Source organism: Equus caballus, chromosome 16, assembly GCF_041296265.1.
Source record: "Equus caballus isolate H_3958 breed thoroughbred chromosome 16, TB-T2T, whole genome shotgun sequence".
In the NCBI taxonomy this organism is placed as follows: domain Eukaryota; kingdom Metazoa; phylum Chordata; class Mammalia; order Perissodactyla; family Equidae; genus Equus; species Equus caballus.
In genome coordinates, this window is record NC_091699.1 from 56479907 (window position 1) to 56501571 (window position 21665).

The 21665-nt window shown below is 38.9% G+C and overlaps 1 pseudogene; it reads right to left on the reverse strand.

Annotated features, from left to right (window-relative positions):
• Positions 1-6999: 6999 nt before the first annotated feature.
• Positions 7000-7939, reverse strand: LOC100067863 (transmembrane protein 134-like; annotated as a pseudogene).
• Between the last annotated feature and the right edge of the window lie 13726 nt (positions 7940-21665).

Sequence of the window (21665 nt, forward strand, 5' to 3'; positions counted from 1 at the left end):
GCAAAACGTTGTCGAGTAAGTGGAACTCTCATATACTGCTCATGGGAGTGTAAAAATATACAACTGCATGAAAAACAGTTTGGAAATTTCTTCAAATTTAAATGTAAACCTACCATATGATCCAGTCATTCCACTTACAGATATTTATCCAAGAAAAATAAAAACACATGTCCAATGAATTAGGTATCTATTGCTGGGTAACATTACCACAAACCTAGCAGTCTAAACAGCACATATTTATTATCTGACAGTTTCTGTGAGCCAGGAGTCTGGACACAGCTTTGCTGGGTCCCCTGATTCAGCATCTCTTACAAGACAGCCATCAAGGCCAGGGCTGGGGTCTCATCTGAGGCTTGACAGAGAAGGAACCACTTCTGAGCTCACATGGTTGGCTATTGGCCAGAAGCTGCTTCAGTTCCTTGCCAAGTGAGCCTCTCCATAGGGCAGCTTACTTCATCAGAACCAGCAAGAAAGTCACTAAGTCCCCTAGCAAGATGGAAGATACAATCCATCTTATGTAACATAATCACAGAAATGACATCCCATCACCTTTGCCAGATTCTATTGGTTAGAAGCAAGTCACAGCTTCTGCCCTCACTCAAAGGGAGGAGATTACCAAAGACATGAAGACCAGGAGGCGGGGATTGTTGGAGCCATCCTAGAGCCTTCTGCTACATTCATGCAGACACTCATTCACAAACGCTTATAGCAGCCTCATTCAAAGTAATTCAAGACTGGAAACAACCCAAATACCCATCTACAGGTGAGTGGATAAACAAATTCTGTGAATATACAACGGAATACTATTCATCTACAAAAGGGAATTGACTATAGATCCACACAATATCAAGAATGGGTCTCACAGACATGATACTAAGCGTAAAAATTAAAAAGCCAGACACAAAAGTACTCAGATTGTATTTATACAATGTTCAAGAATAGGCAAAACTAATCAATAATGGTAGAAATCAGAAGAGTGGATGCCTCTGGGTGGTGGGTATTGAGTGGAAGAGGACAGGAGGGATCATTCTAGGATGATGGAAATGTTCAAAATCTTGTTTTGATGGTGGTACATGGGTGTATACAATTGTCAAAACTCATCAAATGATTAGCATATGTGCCTTGCATTGTATGCTAATTATATTTCAATAAAAACTAGGCTTATTCTCTTGCCATCATAGTAATTATTTTTTTAGCTTGAAGAACCTTTATTCTGGCCATCAACCAGAACAATTCTAATTTTTAAATTTTTCCTTCTATTGAGAGGAGAAAATGATACAATACATAATAGCAAAGGAAAAAATATTAAGAGAACAGAAATTCACAAAGACATTTTGCAATATAATCCATAGACCTTTTAGAATATTATTGAAAAATAATAGCCAAGCAGAAGGCTCTGCGCAAAGATGGCCCTAAAAGTGTGTGGCTTTTTCTATTATTATTAATATTATTATTATTAAATCCAGAGCACAAACAGCATTTCAAATTGCTATGGGCTTTTGCACCCAAAGCAAAACATATTTAAGGCACCATAAAAAAGACATCCTAAGCTCATCTTCCCGCTTCAGAAAAAGACAGCATTTGGTGGGGGCTGGAAAGAGTCCAATCGCTGAACAGTCCAACCGCAGTGCAGAACCGCAGCCCAGCTTGAAGGGCCAGATGCGAAGGGAGACGAAAATGAAAGCTATCAACAGAATAAAAGAACACACAGGCGGAAAACAGCAGGAGGGCTGCAGAAATAGAGGCAAGCACAGGGAAATATACCAAGAACATGAAATGTGCTGTTACTGATTTACATGTTGGATTGGGCCAATACACACCATTTTGGGGATAGAAAATTTAAATTGAAAGGAATTTGTTTTAATGAACAAGAAAAGACAGTATGCAGGCAGATTCACGATAACCTGGGAATGAGACCAATATCTTCTAGTCAAAATTAAATCCCAAAAAAAGAGGAGGCGGGTATGTGAATAGACTTATTTTAAACAAAGAGAAGCAAAGGTGTTTTTGGTTGAGAATTTTGTGCGTCCAAGGGTAGGCTAGTTGAATCTTTAAGTATAATAAACACACTTAAGGACAATAAATGCTTCTTATGGTATATGGTTCAGCATCTAGAAATCCAAGAACAAAAGGCAGAAGGAGTAGAAAACAGGGTATTTTGCCATCTAAGGTCACTGATGTCACTCATTTATTCCATATACACTTAGCAAGCCCCCAGTGTTCGAGACTCAACCTGGACCACAGGATGACATCATCCTCTCCCTATTCTCATTCTGTCTGCCTTTCCTTTCCCCAGCACCCCACTTAGGGTTCATAAATGCTTTCCTCCCACTGCACATCCCTCTGCCATGGGCAAACCCCCAACCCCCTGTGTTCCTGACCCAGCCTGGACTACAGCCCCCAACATCCCCACCAGACAGAGGATCAGAAGTATATCAGAGCACGTGTGCTGATGGCTTTTAGATGTGATAATGTAGGGTCTTTTTAAACTACTTATCTTTTAGAGTTACCTACTGAAATATTTATGAATGGAATGATATGATGTCTGGAATTTGCTTCAAAATAATATTGGGGAACATTACACAGCAATTAAAAAAAAAAATTACAACTACATGGATGAATCTCCCAGTCGATGCTGAGTCAAGAAACTATACCCCAAAAGAGTACATACAAACTAGACTCCAAAAAAGTATGATCCCCTTTATATGAGGACAAAAACAGGCAAATCCAACTTTTTGAGATACAAGTTAGATTAGTGGATACCTAGCAGGGAAAGATGGTGATAGAAATCAGAATAATACCTGCCTCTGGGTGGTGGGTATTGACTGAAGGGAACAGGAGAGAACTTTCTGAAGTGATTGTTTTGGTGATGGTACATGCTATATTGTCGTCAAAACTCATCAAATACTCAAGGTATGTGCATTTCATTGTCTATTAATTATATTTCAATAAAAACTAGATTTAGTCTCTTGCCATCATAGTAATTATTTTTTTAGCTTGAAGAACATTTATTCTGGTCATCAATTTTCCTTATGACTAATGCTATGGAGACTCTCTTTGAACATAAATCTTTGTGCAAGCCCATAGGCAATAATTCTCCCTTCCAGTGAAGAAATGAATGAAAATAATTGTAGTGTTATTTAGCTGTGAGAATAATTCCATCCTGGAGCCACAGAAACTTATAAAAGCCCAGCAGGACTTGTCACAGACAAATTACTCAATTTGGGATCTTCTTTCTGAATCGCCATTTTTTCGTACAATGTATATCGAGGAGCCATCCCACACAGGACCAATGACTATAAAGCAAACATTCTCATTTGAGAGGAGTAAATGCACCATATGTAGTGAGCTGGAGAAAGCCCAAACCCAGCTGTCCCAGTGAAGCCAGGGACCTCTCTGCCCTCCACTGCCAGGTACTAGAGGGGAACCAGGGTGGATGTGACCAGCACACTCCCTTTACAAGTCTAAGGATTCTTCATGAAGAAATGACGCTTCTCCCTAGGAAAGACCTCAGCCTTGGAAACTAACACTTGGAAATGTGTTGAAAATAAACTTTCAGTAACTCAAGAGAAGGCTGAACGGTCTTCCAGTCCTGAGAATAAAGCTGACTCACTGAGACAGTCACCCTCATCAAGTGTACCCGGCTCAGAGTAGCAAGACAGTCGTGACCCGAGGACTGAGAGGCTCCAGTCTCAGCCTGAATTTATTCTTTCTTTCCCTGGAGTTGTTTATAGCTCTGTTTAAAAATATCTGGCAGCTTTCACCTGATTGGTTTATCAGTCCACTGAATAAACAGTGTGAAGTTTGCTGGCATTCTGCAGCCATTTCATCTGCCACGGATAATTTAGAAGAAGTATAAAACTTGATTCAGGTTCTGTCTTAGGTTCCACAGATTATACAGATAGATACATATTATCTATATTTTAAAATTAGGGTGATGATTCAGGCAAGAATAAGTGAAAATTTGACAAGGAACAGGATATTTACACAAACCCAAAATATCTCCCACAAAAGTACTTATTAACCACAAAGGGAAAAATAGTAATTTAATAGTAGAAAATCTGATGGACATCTTAACCAAGTGATCAACATTCGTATCATCAATAATGAAATCAACCCACAATGTATGTCTCATGATAAGATGCACTGAGAAGGACATGATACCAGTTCTGGGATATTCCGGCCAAAATGCATAACCTGAATCTAATAATGAGAAAACGTCGGGGCTGGCCCCGTGGCCAAGTGGTTAAGTTCGTGCGCTCCGCTTCGGCGGTCCAGGGTTCGCTGGTTCAGATCCTGAGTGTGGACATGGCACTGCTCATCAGGCCATGCTGAGGCAGTGTCCCACATAGCACAACCAGAGGCACTCACAACTAGAATATAGAACTATGTACTGGGGCGATTTGGGGAGAAGAAGAAGAAGGAAAAAACAAAATGAAGATTGGCAACAGTTAGCTTAGGTACCAATCTTTAAAAAAAAGAAAAAGAAAAAGTAACCATCAGACAAACTCAAGTTAGATAATCTCAAAATCATGAAAGACAAAGAATGGCTGAGGAAGTGTTCAAAATTAAAGGATGCTTGAAAGACATGAAAACTAAATACAACATGTGATCCCAGACTAGAAATAAAAATAGCTATAAATGATATTAATGGGATAATTGGTGAAATTGGAATATAGACTATAAATTAGAAAATAGTACTCGATCAATGTTAAATTTCCTGAATTTGAGAACTACATTGAGGTTACACAAGAAAATGTTCTTATTATTGGATATAACCCTGGAAGTATTTAGGGATGAAGGGACATGATGTCTGCAGCTTACTCTCAAACGGTTTAGAAAAAAAAGTGTGTGTACATATGTGTGTGTCTGTACATATGTATGTGTACATGCATGTGCACACATATACATATACACACACATAAAGAAAGAAAGAGAGAGATAAACCAAATACAGAAACTGTTAACAATTGGTGAATCTGTGAATTTTTTTCAAGTGAGGTGAAAATGGGGGTGGAGATATAAACAGGGCTCAGTCTCCTCTCTGGATTACTAGCATCCCAGTTGATCCCAACAGGAACAAACTGAGCTATTTGGGGGGTCTATGTTTCCAGCTAGATGAACTGAAACGACTCAAATCACCTTTGTCTTTTCCCTTTGTTTCCATGGCTAGTGCTGTGCTTTCTCACGTGACAATACCACTTTTTCTTGGAAATGTCACTTGTTTAAAATCTAAGGCACAGGTGAAATAAAGTTATAAACAATGCCTAATTTTGACCCCTTCCCCACTAATAAGGAAAAACTAAACTTGCTGTTTCTCACTTTGTTCACTTCCCTTTTGCTAATGACAAACATTTATCTACCAATATATATTTGCTTAATGTTTTAAGATCAATTTTGCTTCATGTCCTTAAGGTAATCCTATACTTATGAGAATAGTTTCTTCAATTTATAAATAAACTAGGATCTTTAGATATTGTTTGTCTATATTTTAACATGTAGTGAGGCCTCTTTTACAATTTATAGCTCATGAATCTCTATATATTTACTGCTTAGCCTTCCGGTGACATCAAGCTATAGCTTGAATTATGATGAAGGCAATAACTATTTATACAAAGATGCTTTAGTAATTTATTTATTCAAAAAGCACTTATTGAAAGCCTTCTACATGTCAGATACTCTGTCAGTTATTTGGAAATCAAATAGCTGTATGAATTAGACATGTCAGTCAGTCATAGATTATTTATTCTTTTCTTATACTAAAAAAAAACCCATGATGGCTACAAGTTCAAATGAGAACCAAGAACTGACGCCTCTTGATCACCATCTTTTAGCACCAAGATCACAGAGATCTATCTTGTCATTCAGTTTGGGTTTCCACATGAAGAGAGAGTTAGAAAGCCAGATAAAAGTCCAACAGCCCCACACCCATGAACTAGAATAAATGTATCAAATCCTAGCCTTGGACAATCCATGTTCAAGACAACACGAGACATCTAGTTCCCAGCTCTTGGTTTCTAAATATCATTCCCCACCCCAAGGCTCCTTGGAGAAATTATTGATTCCTGGGCTGAGGCTGGGAACTATCAGCTAAGCATGGATGTCACATGGTGCCAGAAAACACAAAAATGCTCAAAGACTAATGGGGACATGGCCAAAGGACACAGAAGCCATATTGAAAGGGCTCTCAATAGCCCAAATTGGGACAATTTAAGAATGATAAGAATAATGACTGAAATTGATTATAACACATCGAATAATAATTTTTTTAAAAAAAACATGAGTCCACAATGACACTCAAAGTGGAAGGGGATAAAATGATCGTATTTGCAGAAGAATACTAGCTAATAAATGTAGAAGAAATGATAGAATTGGAAGTGCGCTCTCTTGCAATCTCCAATGATCAATTAAGGCAAAAATCATTAGGCGATGCTAAAACTATTAAACAAAAGGTTGCTGGGGAATCAGAAATGAGCATGATGCTACACCATACCACACCATAAACTACACAGTAATTTCAAGGAGAAAAATGTAACTTACAGTGGAAAGACCTAGCAGTCACCACCTTAACCAAGTGATAACTTGGCATCATCAATAGCAGGACACCCTGGCATTAAGTGCCTCTGAAATGCAGCAGGAAAGATACAACATCATGAAGTGTTATTGCCAGAAACATTTACCAGAATCTAATCAAACCTCTAGACAAACTTCCAGGATATGGGAAATACAGAGAAAAGAGGAACAAGTTAAACTACACCCAGAGGACGTAACCAAACAAATCAGGATTGAGGGACATTTTACAAGACAACTCTTTTCTTTTTCTTTTTGGAATTAACTGTCTTTTTATTAGTACAAAACACCACAGCCCAGCAGCCCAAGAATAAGTTAAGGCACAGAGCCAGTGAGGGGTGACTTTCCCAGCCCCACATAGTGGGCCTGGGGCCTGCACATCCCAAACCTCCTAAGCAAACTCCTGAGGAGGCTGGGGGTTCGAGGGTCCTGGAGGGGTTTTTCCTTTGGGATGAGGGAAATGGAGAGGGGCATGGGTCCAAGGAGTGCTCCTTGTGGATGTACGGAGGCTGCACAGGGCCTCTCAGAGCCAACACTGGATCCTGGCCGGTGCCCACACCCAGACTTCTGACCAATGGCTCATTTCACAAAGTAGGGCAGGTAGAAGAACTAGAAGCCCCAGTGGTCCTTGGTGGCACAGTAGATGATGATTACATGGTACACTCCTGGGACCAACAACAGGAAGCATAGCCTGAAGAAGATGGTCCTGGAGACACCTTGAGAGGGGCCACTTCCAGTCCCACCCTGATCAGGATCAGCACTCTCATTTGCTGTGTGACCTGTGTAAGGCAGGGAAAATAAACCTGCCCTGCACCTGGATCAAAGCAGACTCAGAGTAAATGCTAGCTGTTACTCTTCTGTTCCCCAGCTGCAGCAGCAGGAGCAGGAAGGAGGCCAGCACTGGCAGTTCTTCTGCATCAAAGGTTGTTGAATCCAGCTGCAGCAGGCATTGTAGGAGCACTGGGTACTCTTGCTGATAGTGCCAAATAACTATTGACAGATGCAGATGCATGTTGGGCTGGAATGTTGGGTTGAACGGCCCCATCTGATTCCAGAGAGGCCTGGGATCTACTCTCATCATTCTCCAGGTTCTCGTAACACAGCCAGGACTGCTTGTCCTCATCGGCCATCTCAAATTAGGCCTGCGCTAGAAGTGCAGTGGCCAGAAGAGGGCAACCCCATTGAACCCAGGGCCCACATTCTCCAGGGACAGCTCAAAAGTGTCATCAGTGCTGAACTGGGGCCAGGTGGAGTTTATGGTCCTGACCCACTCAGGTGCCCTATGCATCACCATCTGCACCTACCTGCTTCGAGTCACTGTGGCCACACTCCACACTAAGACAACTTTTTACAAAGTCAATATAAGCAAGACTTTCAGAATGATTGAGTGAGTACATAAAACATAAAAACAATGAAAAAAGTGACAAAATTATCAAAATCAATTTTTTCAGAATTCTGGAAAATAACCAAAGGCTTATGACAACCAGAAGAGCATTTATTCAAAAAACCCCACTGAAACTCAGTAACAACAATGGTATTTGTGGTGTTTTAGCTTGGCCTACTCCCATCCCCTTCTCCCCAGCTTCATTGTAGCTTTCAAAACCAGCAGCCTTGCGGCCATTGGAGGGGACAGACCAGGTCTGGAGCTCTTCAAAAGGTCCCATCCCCAGAACATTGTCACTATTTTACCTGTCTCACAGCGCCCTGGAAAAGCTCCATTCACAAGCTACTGTCATTATTTGATCTGACTCAGAACTTACTCCACAGGAAAAGCCCACAGGGCATTTGGCAAGAACATTCAGTGGCAATTTTTAACATCACAGTTACCTAAGGCTGCAATACCAGTTGGGGAAAACAAGAATGCAACCAAAAATTTAACAGGAAGATCTGAGAAACGAGATGCCCACAGGGGCTTTAAGAAGTTCTAATATATTTCTAGAGACCTGTAAGGCTGTGAACACATGCCACACTGGGTGCATGCCTAGGAAAGATCTGAGAGGGCTACAACGACTCACCTCTGACTGACCTTGAGGCCCTGTGCAAGCAAGAAGTACAGGCTAAGGCAGACTTGTAAACTGCCTGAGCAATGGAGGCATGATCCAACACACACAGAGCACCCTCAGCGAAGGATGGAATACTTGCTAGCTCAGGCATTTAAGGAAATCTTTGGCCAATCATCTGTTGACCACTAGCTTACTGACCAGAGACTTTAGTGACGGCATACTACAGAGACTACAGACTTTATAGAATTAGCCCAGGAAAGTCACTAAACAAACAGTCAGCAAAAACAATAAACCATTGGGTGGAGGGAATCTAATTTCTAGAGTTGAATAACTACATTATCTAAAATGTCCAATTTTCAACAACAAAAAAATGAGACATGCTAAGAAACAGGAAAGAATGACCCATACACAGAGGGAAAAGCAGTCAATACAATCAACCCCTGATTGGTCCCAGATGTTGGACTTACTAGACAAAGATTTTACATTGGCTATCATAAATAGGTTTAAAAAGCTGAGCAAAATGTGTCTAAAGAATTAAGGGAAAGTATGACAATAATATCAAACCAAATGGAGAATACCAATAAAGAGAGAAATAATAAAGAATAATCAAATAAAAATTCTGGAGTTGAAAATTGCAATAACTGAAATGAAAATTTCAGTAGAGGCTCCACAACATATTTGAGCTGAGAGATGACAGAATCAGTGAATTTGGACTGAGATTATACAGTCTGAGGAAGAGAAAGACCAAAAAATGAAGAAAAATGAACAGAGCCTCAGAGAGCTGTAGGATACCATCAAGCATCTCAACATATGTAAAAATGGGAGCCGCAGAAGGAGAGAATAGAGAGAAAAGGAGAGGTGAAAATATGAAGAAATAACAGCCGAAAACTTCCAAAATTTGATAGAAAGCCTTAATCTACACATCTAAAAAAGCTCAATGAACTCCACAAAAGATAAACCCAAAGATATCCACCTCTAGACATATCACAGTCAAACTTGAAAAGTCAAAGACTTTTCAAAGTCAAACTTCAAAAGTCGAGAGAATCTTGAAAGAAGAGGAAAAACAACTCATCATGTGCAAGAGATCCTCAATAAGATTAACAGTTGACTTCTCACTAGAAACCATGGAGGCTAGAAGGAAGGATGACATATTAAAGTACTATTGTCTAACAAGAATTCTATATCCAGCAAACAATCCATCAAAAAAGGAGAAATGAAGACACTCCTAGATAAATAAGAGCAGAGATCATTTGTTGCTAGCAGATATGTCCTACAGGAAATACCAAAGAATGGACACGAGAAGACAACTCAAAGCCCCAACAGGAAATTAAGGGTACTGTTAAGGTAAATACATGGGTAAATAAAAAAGACAGCATAAAAGCATTTTTGCAACTCTTTTCTTCTCCTATATGATTTAAAAGACAATTGCATAAAATAATAAGTATAAAACTCTGTTAATAGGATTATCATGTCTAATTAAAATGTAATTTGCATGATAATAGCACAAAGGATGGGAGAGGGAATGGAGCAACATCAGAGCAAATTTTATTTATACTATTGAAATTAATCTAAATTTAATCTGAAGTAGACTAGTATAGGGAAGCACCACTTTATCCTAGAATAGGTCTGTCTCTAACAAACAGTTATCATTTTACATTCATGTCTGCTGATGTTTCCTGGAGGTCTCTGCCAGCCTGTTTCTATCTCCATAATGGACCTAGGTTTGGGGGTAGGTAAAAAACCAAACAGAATGAGTATGCAGCCATTTAGGTAGGAAATATGTTGTAAAGGGCATGATAAATCAGTAAAGGACCAAGCAGAAAACATCACGCAAAGGCTCATTGGACAGGTTTTAGCAGAGCTTACTGCAGCATCTGGTGTATCGTAGACGTGGCAGGGTGATTAAGAAAGTGGTCTGTGATTTGTTTTCCTGGTTTTGCTGCTGTCAATCATCAAGAAGTGAACATTATTTTTTTTAACCTCTCCCAGGAGAGTAGCCAAATATCTTAGACACTAAAATCTGGAATTTTCTCTCCCTTTGGGGGCAGTTAATAAGTGTTTGTGCTTCTTAAAAAAAGAAGAAGAAGAAGAAGAAGAAACTGCAAATTGGAGCCTACTGACATGAAAACAATCCCTAAAAACCGGCATTTTCTGTTAAAAGTATAAGTTTGTTGAGGGAATTAACTAGACGGGAGAGAAGATGCATTGCAGGCTTTGTGCTTTTCTGGTTGGGGAGGGGAATCTAGAACAAGATACTTGTTCCTCCAGGATTGGGAAGAAAAGCAAGAGGGATGGGGACACAAGTCACGCATATTCAGAGAGTCTGAGGTGGCAGGATTCCAGACGAGTTTTCCACTAGTACTTAGGAAGACACAGCTGTAATCCCTACAGTGTGACAATCTCTGGGGGGATGGCACCTAGGAATCTGTTTGCGAAGTCCTCCAGATAATTCTTAAGCACTAGTCTATAATATGATCCCATTTGGGTTTTAAAAAACTGTATGTGTGTGAATGTGTATACACATACATACGTACATATATAAAAAATAATATATACATACACACATACATATAAACATAAGCAAAAAACCAGAATAATGTACACTCTATTCACAGCAAAGTGTGGATGAAGGATTCGGAAGGCTAAGAGTACAATTTTTTTTTTCTCTTTTTACTTACATTATTTTATGTTGATTTTATCTTTTAAAGATATTTCCAAAAGAAAATATAAGGTGTAATGTGATCAGACCTCAACTTCTCTGCATCTTTCTGGGCTCTGCCCTCTGCCATCTTATCTGGCTCCCTCAGGTTCACAAGATGGCTGCAGGAGCTCTGAATACCACATCCAGACATGACAATGCCTTTGGTAAGAGTGAAAAATTTATTCCTTGAAGCCCTCCTTTGTGTGTCATTGGCCACAATTGCAGCACATTGCCATGCCCTAGCTTGTAAGAAAGGGCTATGAGTCTAGCATGATTGACTTGGACCAAGTAGTGTTTACCCCTGGGAGATGCCCTCTGCTATACATGGCCAATGGAGGGAGAGAATGCTGAACAAAACCTAGGTAGAAGGAAGAAAGACATTGGATGTTTTGTAGGCAACCAACTGTAGCTGCCACATATGCTTATACTGCTTTTCATAGAGTTATTAATTTTAGATAGAATCTGTTGAGTTCTGGTTGTAATTGTTGAGGATATAGCTTTTTTACATCTCACTGCACTCCATCATTCTCCTGATATAATATCACAAGTTTTGGTTATAAAAAGAAGTGTTTACATTATCATGACTATAAATATTCTTACTTGATAAGCCAACTTATGTTTTGTAATTATGTTCCCTTTCTTATTCAACTTTTTGCTTTTCCTGTACTTTGTAGTTGCCTGATTTTTTTTTAATTTCCTTTGTTTTTTATGACCCCTTACTAATTTCTTCCAAATATTCTCCCACAGATCTGTGAAACAATTAATAATACTTCTCCCAAACACTCAACTATTTCAAGTAATCTATCAGGGGTTTTTTTCCCCAAGAGATATCTCTCCCACAACCCTTTATCCTTCTCTCCAATCTGGACTGGTTGCTCTCTTACCCCAGAATGCTGTTGCCTTCTTGGCACTTCCTTTCTTTTTCTCCTCTGTGGGTTCCCAATTTCCTGGATCTTCCGTATTTTTTTTCTGGGTTACTTCCTCACTTTTCCAAGGCACACATATTCTTATAAAATGATGGTTAAATTGTTTAGTCCTCGAATGTTTGAAAATATTTTTATATTACTTTTGTATATTTTATGTGGAAATAATTTAAAATTTATAGAAGAGTTGTAAGAATAAGAATAGTACAGGAGGGCTGGCCCGGTGGCACATTGGTTAAGTTCACACATTCCACTTCAGCAGCCCGGGGTTTGCTGGTTCAGATCCCAGGTGCGGACGTGGCACTGCTTGGCAAGCCATGCTGCGGCAGGCGTCCCACATACAAAGTCGAGGAAGATAGGCACAGATGTTAGCTCAGGGCCAGTCTTCCTCAGCAAAAAGAGGAGGATTGGAGCAGATGTTAGCTCAGGGCTAATCTTCCTCAAACAAAAAGAAGTCAAAAACTTACCAAAAAAAAAAAAAAAGAATAGTACAAGAAACCCTCATTACCTTTTACCCAGATTCATCTTTTATTAACATTTTCTTAGCACTTGGTTTTTCTTCCTTTCTCTCTCTCAGGTGGATGGATGGATGGATGATGGATAATCATTTTTTTCTGAAATATTTAAGAGTAAATTATATAAATCATGGCCCTTTATCCACAAATACTTCAGTATATATATTTCCTTAGAATAAAATATTCTCTTACTTAGTAACAATACTGTTATCAACTTTAGTAAATTTAATATTGAGCCAATAATTTAATCTATTGTCTGGATTTTAATATTGTAAATTGGTCCAATAATATCCCTTATAGCAGTTTATTTTTTCTCTATTAGAGGATCCAGTCAGATAAAGTATTATACATAGTCGTCATGTCTCTTTAGTCACCCTTAATCTGGAATATTTTCTCAGTCTTTTTTTATTATGACATTTATATTTTTACTTATTTTTTAATTTTTATTGAGTTAATGATAGGTTAAAATCTTGTGAAATTTCATTTGTACATTACTGTTTATCAGTCGTGTTGTAAGTGCACCCCTTCACCCTTTGTGCCCACCCCTCACCCCAGCTTTCCCCTGGTAGCCACTAATCTGTTCTCTATGTCTACATTTTTAAATTCCTCATATGAGTGGAGTCATACAGAGATTGTCCTTCTCTATCTGGCTTATTTCACTTAACATAATTCCCTCAAGGTCCATCCATGTTGTTGCAAATGGGACGATTTTGTTCTTTTTTACGGCTGAGTAGTATTCCATTGTGTATATATACCACATCTTCTTTATCCAATCATCAGTTGATGGACACTTAGGTTGCTTCCACATCTTGGCTATTGTAAATAATGCTGCAATGAACATTGGGGTGCATGGGACTTTTGGAATTGCTGATTTCAAGCTCTTTGGATAGATACCCAATAGTGGGATAGCTGGATCGTATGGTAGTTCTATTTTTAATGTTTTGAGGAATCTCCATACTGTTTTCCACAGTGGCTGCACCAGTTTGCACTCCCACCAACAGTGTATGAGGGTTCCTTTTTCTCCACAACCTCTCCAACATTTGTTACTATTAGTTTTAGATATTTTTGTCACTCTAATGGGTGTAAGGTGATATCTTAGTGTAGTTTTGATTTGCATTTCCCTGGTGATCAGCGATGATGAGCATCTTTTCATGTGCCTATTGGCCATCCGTATAGCTTCTTTGGAGAAATGTCTGTTCATGTCTCCAGCCCATTTTTTGATTGGGTTGTTTGATTTTTTGTTGTTGAGTTGTATGAGTTCTTTATATATTATGTATATTAAACCTTTGTTGGATGTATGACTTGCAAATATTTTTTTCCAGTTAGTGGGTTTTTTTGTTTCAATCCTATCTTCCTTTGCCTTGAAGAAGCTCTTTAGTCTGAGGAAGTCCCATTTGTTTACTGTTTCTATTGTTTCCCTTGTCTGAGAAGACGTAGTGTCTGAAAAGGTCCTTTTAATACTGATGTCAAAGAGTCTACTGCCTATATTTTCTTCTAGAAGCCTTATGGTTTCAGGTCTTACCTTTAGGTCTTTGATCCATTTTGAGTTTATTTTGGTGAATGGTGAAAAAGAATGGTCAATTTTCATTCTTTTACAAATGGCTTTCCAGTTTTCCCAGCACCATTTGTTGAAAAGACTTTCTTTTCTCCATTGTATGCCCTCAGCTCCTTTGTCGAAGATTAGCTGTCCATAGAAGTGTGGTTTTATTTCTGGGCTTTCAATTCTGTTCCACTGACCTGTGCACCTGTTTTTGTACCAGTACCATGCTGTTTTGATTACTGTAGCTTTGTAGTATGTTTTGAAGTCAGGGATTGTGATGCCTCCAGCTTTGTTCTTTGTTCTCAGGATTGCTTTAGCAATTCAGGGTCTTTTGTTGCCGCATGTGAATTTTAGGATTCTTTGTTCTATTTCTGTAAAGAATGTCGTTGTGATTCTGATTGGGATTGCATTGAATCTGTAGATTGCTTTAGGTAGAATGGACATTTTAACTATGTTTATTCTTCCAATCCAAGTACATGGAATGTCTTTCCATTTCTCTATGTCATCATCCTTTTCTTTTAGAAAAGCCTTGTAGTTTTCCCCATATAGGTCTTTCACTTCCTTAGTTAAATTCACCCCGAGGTATTTTATTCTTTTTGTTGCGATTGTGAATGATATTGTGTTCTTCAGTTCTTTTTCTGTTAGTTCGTTATTAGAATATAGAAATGCTACTGATTTATGTAAATTGATCTTATACCCTGCAACTTTGCTGTAGTTGTTGATTATTTCTAAAAGTTTTCCAATGGATTCTTTGGGGTTTTCAAATATAGGATCATGTTGTCTGCAAAAAGCGAGAGTTTCACTTCTTCCCTCCCTATTTGGATTCCTTTTATTCCTTTCTCTTGCCTATTTGCTCTGGCCAACACCTCCAGTACTATGTTAAATAAGACTGGTGATATAGGGCATCCTTGTCTCATTCCTGTTTTCAGGGGCATGGCGCTCAGTTTTTGCCCATTGAGTATGATGTTGGCTGTGGGTTTGTCATATATGGCCTTTATTATATTGAGGTAATTCCCTTCTATCCCCATTTTTTTCAGAGTTTTTATCATAAATGGCTGTTGGATCTTGTCAAATGCTTTCTCTGCATCGATTGAGATGATCATGTGGTTTTTATTCCTCAATTTGTTGATGTGGTGTATCACATTGACTGATTTGCGGATGTTGAACCATCCCTGTGTCCCTGGTATGAATCCCACTTGATCATGATGTATGATCCTTTTGATGAATTGCTGAATTCGGGTTGCCAAAATTTTTTTGAGAATTTCTGCATCTATGTTCATTAGTGATATTGGACTGTAGTTCTCCTTTTTCATGCTGTCCTTGTCAGGCTTTCGTATCAGCGTGATGTTGGCCTCGTAGAATGTGTTAGGAAGTGTTCCATCCTCCCTAATTTTTTGGAATAGCTTGAAAAGGATAGGTATTAAATCCTCTCTGAAAGTTTGGTAGAATTCCCCAGGAAAGCCATCTGGTCCTGGGGTTTTATTCCTTGGGATGTTTTTGATTGCTGTTTCAATCTCTTTCCTTGTGATTGGTCTGTTCAAATTGTCTGCTTCTTCTTGACTAAGCTTTGGGAGATTGTAGGAATCCAAGAATTTATCCATTTCCTCTAGGTTATCCATTTTGCTTTGTTATCCATCCAGTTTTTGTAGTAGTCTCTTATAATCCATTGTATTTCTGCAGAGTCTGTTGTTATTTCTCCTCTTTCATTTCTGATTTTGTTTATTTGAGCTTTCTCTCTTTTTTTCTTTGTAAATCTGGATAAGGGTTCATCAATTTTATTTATCTTCTCAAAGAACCAGCTCTTTGTTTCATTGATCCTTTCTACTACCTTTCTTGTTTCAATAGCATTTATTTCTGCTCGGATTTTTATTATTTCCCTCCTTCTGTTGACTTTGGGCTTTGTTTGTTCTTCTTTCTCTGATTCAGTTAGGTGTAGTTTAAGATTGCTGATTTGGGATTTTTCTTGTTTGTTAAGATGTGCCTGTATTGTGATGAATTTCCCTCTTAATACAGCTTTTGCTGTATCCCATATGAGTTGGTATGGCATGTTATCATTTTCATTTGTTTCCAAGTATTTTTTTATTTCTTCTTTAATTTCTTCAATGATCCATTGCTTGTTCAATAGCATATTGTTTAGTCTCCACATCTTTGTGCCTTTCTCAGCTTTTTTCTTGTAGTTAATTTCTAGCTTTATAGCATTATGATCAGAGAAGATGCTTGTTATTATTTCAATTTCTTTTAATTTTTAGAGGCTTGCCTTACTTCCCAACATATCATCTATCCTTGAGAATGTCCCAAGTGTGCTCGAGAAGAATGTGTATTCTGCTGTTTTGGGGTGAAGTGTTCTATATACGTCTATTAAATCCAACTGTTTTAGCTTTTCATTTAGCTCCACTGTTTCCTTGTTGATTTTCTGTCTGGATGATCTGTCCATTGATATGAGTGGGGTGTTGAGGCCCTGACTATTACTGTGTTATTTTTGATATGTTCTTTTAGGTTTGTTAATAGTTGCTTTATGAACTTTGGTGCTCCTGTGTTGGGTGCATAGATATTTATAAGCGTTATTTCTTCTTGATGAAGTGTCCCTTTGATCATTATGTATTGGCCTTCTACGTCTCTTTTTTTTTCTCTTAAAGATTGGCACCTGAGCTAACAACTGTGACCAATCTTTTTTTTTTTTTTTCCTGCTTTATCTCCCCAAATCCCCCCTGGTACATAGTTGTATATCTTAGTTGCAGGTCTTTCTAGTTGTGGCATATGGGATGCCACCTCAACGTGGCCTGATGAGCGGTGCCATGTCCGCACCCAGGATCCGAACCCTGGGCCGCCATGGCGGAGCACACAAACTTAACCACTCGGCCACGGGGCCGGCCCCTCTATGTCTCTCTTTACCTGCCTTATCTTGAAATCTGTTTTGTCTGATATAAGTATTGTGACACCTGCTTTTTTTTGTTTGCTATTAGCTTGGAGTATTGTCTTCCACCCCTTCACTCTGAGCCTGTGTTTGTCCTTGGAGCTGAGGTGTGTTTCCTGGAGGCAACAAATTGTTGGATCTTATTCTTTAATCCATCTTGCCACTCTGTGTCTTTTTATTGGAGAGTTCAATCCGTTTACATGGAGGGTAATTATTGATGCATGAGGGTTTAATGCTATCATTCTGTTGTTCATTTTCCAGTTTTCCTGTGTTTCCTTTGTTTCTTGTCCTATGTGTTTTAGCCTACCCATCGACTTCTGCAATTTCTTATGCTGGGTTTTTTAGCTTTTTCCTTATTTATGTTTTGTGTCCCTGTTCTGTTTTTTAGTTTAGTGGCTATCCTGCAGTTTGTATTGAGAACCTCATGCATAACATATTCCATTTTCTGGTGGCCTCTGACTTCCTTAACCTAAACTGATTCAATCCCTTTCCTCCTCCCCTCCTAAATTATTATTTTCATCTCTTATTCCAACTTGTGTTGTGAGTTTGTGGTAAGAGCAATAAGATTTTCTTCACTTTGGTGATTTCCTTCCATTTATCCTAATGCTATGGTTGAATATTTGCTATCCTATTCTGGTTCTATTTGTCTCCTTACTCTGTGTTTTGTGACCCCTTTCTCCCTTTTTTTCTTTTTTCAGGTCTGAGGGACTTCTTGAGGATTTCTTGTAGTGGAGGTCTTGTGGCTACAAAATCCCTTAGCTTTTGCTTGTCTGGAAAGGATTTAATTTCTCCCTCATATCTGAAGGATATTTTTGCTGGATAGAGTATTCTTGGCTGAAGATTTTTATCCTTTAAAGTTTTGAATATGTCATTCCAATCTCTCCTAGCTTGTAAGGTTTCTGTAGAGAAATCTGTTGAAAGTCTGATAGTGGTTCCTTTGTAGGTTATTTTCTTCTGCCTTGCTGCCCTGAGTATTATTTCTTTGTCATCCATTTTTGCCATTTTTACTACTATATGCCTTGGAGTAGGTCTTTTTACATTGACAAATCTAGGAGATCTGAAAGCTTCCTCCACACACACTTCTCGCTCAATCCCTAGATTAGGGAAGTTCTCTGCTATTATGTCATTGAGCACACTTTCTGCTCCATTTTCCTTTTCCATGCCCTCAGGAATTCCGATGATTCTTAAGTTGCATTTTCTCATTGAGTCAGCTATTTCTCTGAGATTTTCTTCAGTTTTTTTAATTCTTAGTTCTCTTTGTTCCTCTGTCTGGAGCCATTCAACCTGTCTATCTTCGATTATGTTAATTTGCTCCTCTATAGTGTCTACACAGGCATTCAGGGAGTCCGTATTCTGTTTTATCTGATCCATTGTATTTTTCATCTCTAGTATTTCTGATTGATTCTCCTTTATAGTTTCAATCTCTTTTGTGAAGTAACTCCAGAACTCATTGACATGTTTCTCTATATTTCCCTTTACCTCATTGAGTATTTTGATGATAGCTATTCTGAACTCATTTTCACTTAGTTTACCTATTTCCAAGTCCTCAGGACATAATCCTGGGTTTTTATTGTTTTCCTTTTGGACTGGCGATTTTATAAATTGCTGAATGGTAGAGGAGCGGCTTTTGCACATAATGCTGTTATTCGGTTGCAGTTACAGCCTATCACCACTAGATGGGGGTCGAGAGCCACCTGTTCTGAGCCCTCTGCCTTCAGCTGCAACGGTAGCACACAGTGCAGGTTGGGGGAGGAGGGGCACTTTCTCTGGCACGCAGACCTGGATTCCAAACAGCTCTCGCTCTCTGGTTTCCTGGGGCCTTGGCTTGATGGGGTCCCACCCACGTGAAAGCTTTCCCCTGTTAGAGGGTTTCCACTGCACGGGCAGTGGGAGTCCTGGACGATCACACGGACGTGCGGCCCTTCCCCCGCTCCTTCCCTCACCTGCCGCAGCGATCCCAGTCTCTAGGGGAAGGAGCAAAGTTCTCTCTCACCCCATTCCAGTTCCTCCAGGGGCGGCTCCAGCCTCTCCACCCTCCGTCATTTGGCTGCTGTGGGTCTCTGACGATCTCTCTGTTATTAGGATTCTTTTGGTTGGAATTCAGTTGCTCCTTTTGGTTGTAATTTGGAGGGGAGAGAGTACCAGGCAAGCTCACTCCACCATGTCACTGACATCACTCTGACATTTATACTTTTTAGAATATAGAAACTCCTTTTTGAGTAGAATGTACTCCATTTGCGGTTTGTCTGGTGCTTCCTTGTGGTTAGATTCAGAATATTCATCCCTCACAAGAATACCTATTAGTGATGTGCCTTTCTGAGGTCATCACATATGGAGGACACAATTTCCATCTGCCCATCATTGGTGGTGCTAATTTTGATCATCCAGTCAAGGTCTTGTACAATTTGCAGATAGTTACTGTGCTTTCTCTTGCAACAAATAAGCTTTCTATGGATAGACATTTTAAGATTATACAAATATTCTGATCCTTGTTAAATTTCCTCATATATTGAGTATCCACTGGTGATTCTTACCTGAGCTGATCTTTATTATAATGATTGCAAAATGATTATCCAATTCAGCACTCCCAGTACATTTACCAGTTAGCACTTGCCATTCTACTGGCATTAATTTACTTTATTTTTTTTTCAGGAGGATTAGCCCTGAGCTAACATCCACCACCAATCCTCCTCTTTTTGCTGAGGAAGACTGGCCCTGAGCTAACATCCATGCCCATCTTTCTCTACTTTATATGTGGGACGCCTGCCACAGCATGGCTTGATAAGCAGTGCATAGGTCCGCTCCTGGGACCCGAACCAGTGAACCCCAGGCTGCCCAAGCAGAGCAGGCGAACTTAACCACTAGGCCACTGGGCTGGCCCCTGGCATTAATTTACTTTTGATGAATAGTTTGGCTAGGAATGGAATTCTAGATTGAAAATAATTTTCTTCAGAATTTTGAAGGCATTGCTCCACTATCTTGGAGCATCCCATGTTGCTATTGAGAAGTCTGGCATCATTCTGATTCCAGTTCCTTGATGTATGACCTGTTTCACACTCTCACTCACTCAGGAAGCTCTTAGGATCTTTCCTTTGTTCCTAGTATTGTGACATTTTATAATGATGTACCTAAAATTAGGATATATTGTCTTTTTTTTCTTGGAGACTTAACTCCCACTGTTTTCCATCATCCTACTCCAATTCAAACTGGTTGTTGCCTAGGACAGGTGTACAACTGTCTTCTCATCCCTTCACTATTCTGTGAAGAATTAGATCCCCCATTTCCTGGACTCCCAATCTTTCTCTTTTTTGGTTTACTCCCTCATTTTGCTGAATCAAATCCTCTGGTAATAGCTCTCAATTATAGCATTAAAGAAAAAAAACAATTATCAAGACAAAGATAACAAGCATTGGCAAGGATGTGGAGAAAAGGTAACCTTATGCACTGTTGGTGAGAATGTAAATTAGTACAATGACTATGGAGAACAGTATGGAAGTTCCTCAAAAAATTAAAAATAGAACTGCTATATGATCCAGCAATTCCACTTCTGGGTATTACCTGGAGAAAACAAAAACACTAACTTGGAAAGATATATGCACCCCTATGTTTACTGCAGCATTGTTTACAATAGCCAAGATAGGGAAACAACCTAAGTGTCGATCAATGGGTGAATGGATAAAGAAAACGTGGTACACATATACAATGGAATATTTTTCAGCCATAAAGAATGAGCCAAAAAGAATGAGATCTTGCCATTTGTGGCGAAGTGGATGGATGTTGAGGGCATTACGCTAAGCGAAATAAGTCAAATAGAGAAAGCCAAATACCACATGATCTCATTTATATATGGAATCTAAACAACAACAACAACAACAACAACAAAACCAAGCTCATAGATACAGAGAACAGATTGGCAGTTGCCAGAGGTGGGAGATGGGAAGTGGGCAAAATGGATGAAGGGAGTCAAAAGGTACAAAATTCCAGTTATAAAATAAATAAGTCCTGAGGAATATAATATACAGAATGACAACTATAGTTAATAATACTGTATTGCATATTTGAAAGTTGCTAAGAGAATAAAAAGAGTTCTCATTGCTAGAAAAAAGATTCTGTAACTACGTATGGTAACAGATTGTTAACTAGATTTATTGTGGTGATCATTTCTCAATATATACAAATATAAAAACATTATGTTGTACACTTGAAAGTAATATAATGTTGTATGTCAATTATACCACAATAAAAAATTAATTACATAAAACTTTTCTTTTAAAAAAAAAGAAAGTTGCTAAATAACAAGAGACTGACCAATAACTCACAGAGACTAACAGAGAATCACCATACTTGGTTGCACTCGGCATAACCATCTCCAGCATCCCTGGGACAATAGCACCTATGTCGACTTTTCTAAATGTGTAAAACGATATCATTTATTATTTATGGATTAACTCTGGAAAAATTTTGAAAGAGGGAAATAAGAAGAACAAAAGGGACCCCTGC